Genomic DNA, 2751 nt, shown 5'->3' with positions numbered 1-2751 from the left:
ATATATATATATATTTAATATTAATGATGGAATATCAAGAATGTCTAGTAGATAGTGGTACAATCCACACCATCCTTCACAGCAAAAGGTATTTGTTGAAATTAACATTAGCTGAAAATAATGTTATAACAATATCAGGTGCATCAAAAATTATTGAAGGCCATGGAAAAACAAATATCATTTTACAAAATCATACAATCCTATATATTGAAAATACACTTTAGGCTAGCAAATCTAGTAGAAATTTGTTAAGCTTTAAAGACATCCACCAAAATGGATATCATATTAAAGATAAAAATAATATTGAATACCTTTGCATTATATCTATTATATCTAGCCAAAAGCAGATAAAAGAAAGATTACATGCACTCCCTTATGGAATGTTTTGTACAATGATGAAAGAAGTTGAGACAAACATAATAACAAACTAGCAGTTTGTTAATAAACATGGTTTCATATTATGGCATGATAGACTAGGTCATCTTTGTTAGGACCAAAAGTAGCTAGAGGGGGGGGGGGGGTGAATAGCTCGTCGCGTTCGCTCGGTGCTTGGCGTTGCTCGGCGTTGCTTGTTTCTTCAAGAATATGCAGCGGAAAATACAGAAACAAATACAACCACGCTAACACTAGGATTTTACTTGGTATCCACCTCCAAAGGAGGTGACTAATCCAAGGATCCACACCACGCACGCACCCTCCACTATGAAACACTCCTTTTCGGTAACTACCGAGGGCGGAGAAGCCCTACAAGACTCTCGGTACAAGAAGAAGGAAAGGGAAACAAAATACAAGCACAAAGCTTACAATGAATGTAGAAAACCCTAACCCTAGCTTCTCTTCTTGCCTTTGATCCGCCTCTTGACTCGGAGAGCTTCTAAGAACCTTCAAGAACTGGCGATCACGAGCTTTGAGAGTGCTGTGGAGGAGCTGGCGAAGATCTGAGATGAAACAGTGAAGAGATGCCGCAGCCATCGCACGCCTGCAGCTATAAACGACGCCAACGGTCGGATCCCGATCGATTCGAATGTTCCCAATCGATTGGAGAGGCTTTGGATCGATCCATGGATCGATCCAGAGCGCCTCTGTGCTCTGGGAAAAACGCCTGGATCGATCCACGGATTGATCCAGCGCTTATCGCGCGAAGCAGCCGCGTCCCAATCGATCCACTGATCGATTGGGACATCTGGATCGATCCACGGATCAATCCAGAGGCTTTCTGTTCGCTGGGAGAAGCCTGGATCGATCCACTGATCGATCCAGATCCTGGATCGATCCCCTGATCGATCCAGCGCTTGGTTTTTGCCCAAAACCAAGTTCCAAGACTCCCAAACCAACATTCGGTCAACCTTGACCTGTTGGTACATCATGCCTAGCATCTGGTCACTCCCTTGACCTGCCAGGACTTCCCACCAAGTGTCCGGTCAATCCCTTTGACCCACTTGGACTTTTCTCGTCGTGCCAAGTATCCGGTCACTTCCTTGACCTACTAGGACTTCCACCAGATGTCTGGTCAATCCCTTTGACCCATCTGGATTTCCTCGTGCCAAGTATTCAGTCAATCCTTTGACCTACTTGGACTTCTCAACACCAGATGTCCGATCAATCCTTGATCCATCTGGATTTTCCCTTGCCTGGCTTCACTCACCAGGGCTTCCACCTAGCTTCACTCACTAGGGTTTTCCATCTGCCTGGCTTCACTCACCAGGACTTTCATACTGCCTAGCTTCACTCACTAGGACTTTCACCTGGCTTCACTCACCAGGATTTTCCTTCTGCCTGGCTTCACTCACCAGGACTTTCATTCTGCCTAGCTTCACTCACTAGGACTTCCTTCTGCCTAACATCCCAGTTAGGACTTCCTAGTCAAGTATCTCGTCAACCTTGACCTACTTGGACTTCTCAATCAGTATCTTATTGTCAAACATCTAAACCCAAACCAAGACTCAGCTTGGTTAACCCGGTCAACCTTGACCTGAGGGATATTGCACCCAACAATCTCCCCCTTTTTGATGTTTGACAATACCACAATAACACTTACAATCCCACATGTAAGTTAGGCTAATCCCATAGCCTCCTTCTTCATGCCACTAGGTAATGAAAGCATAAATTAAGCTCTTCGTTCTCCCCCTAAGAGGGCAAACTCCCTCTAGGTAATGAAAGCCTAACTTACTCCCTTTCATTAGTCCTTTCATTCTCCCCCTATGACCTTCCCATAGGTAATGAAGGCCTAAACTTAACCATACATTTGCTTTCATTAGTCCTTTCATTCTCCCCCTATGACCTTCCCATAGGTAATGAAGGCCTAAACTTAACCATACATTCTCCCCCTATTGGCACACATCAACCCATCGTTGGACACACATCAACCTATGCTCCAATTCTGGGCACACTTCAACAAATCCATTTGTTGAAGACTCTCCCCCTGAAGAGTTGCTCATCGTTGTTCACAACTTCACTCGTTGTGACCAACACGATAATGAAGGCCCCATACCCTTCATTAACCTTAACCCTACATTCTCCCCCAATGTAGGCAAATGTCCATCCTTGAGCATTATCCACTTGAAGCCACTTGAACAATGAGGATATCCACTCCCCATTAAAGTCCAAACGCTCAACCTTGAGCATATTCTTAACAGAAGGTTGACCACCTTCCAAGGTTCATGAAAAATAATTTTCATGTCTTTAAAGAGTTCCTCCCCCTAAAGACATGGTGGTAACTTCTGTCATTGCACCAACAATGACTCGGAATCC

This window comes from Zingiber officinale, chromosome 2A (assembly GCF_018446385.1).
Source record: "Zingiber officinale cultivar Zhangliang chromosome 2A, Zo_v1.1, whole genome shotgun sequence".
NCBI classification, from domain to species: Eukaryota; Viridiplantae; Streptophyta; class Magnoliopsida; order Zingiberales; family Zingiberaceae; genus Zingiber; species Zingiber officinale.
Note: the sequence above shows the minus strand (reverse complement) of the source record.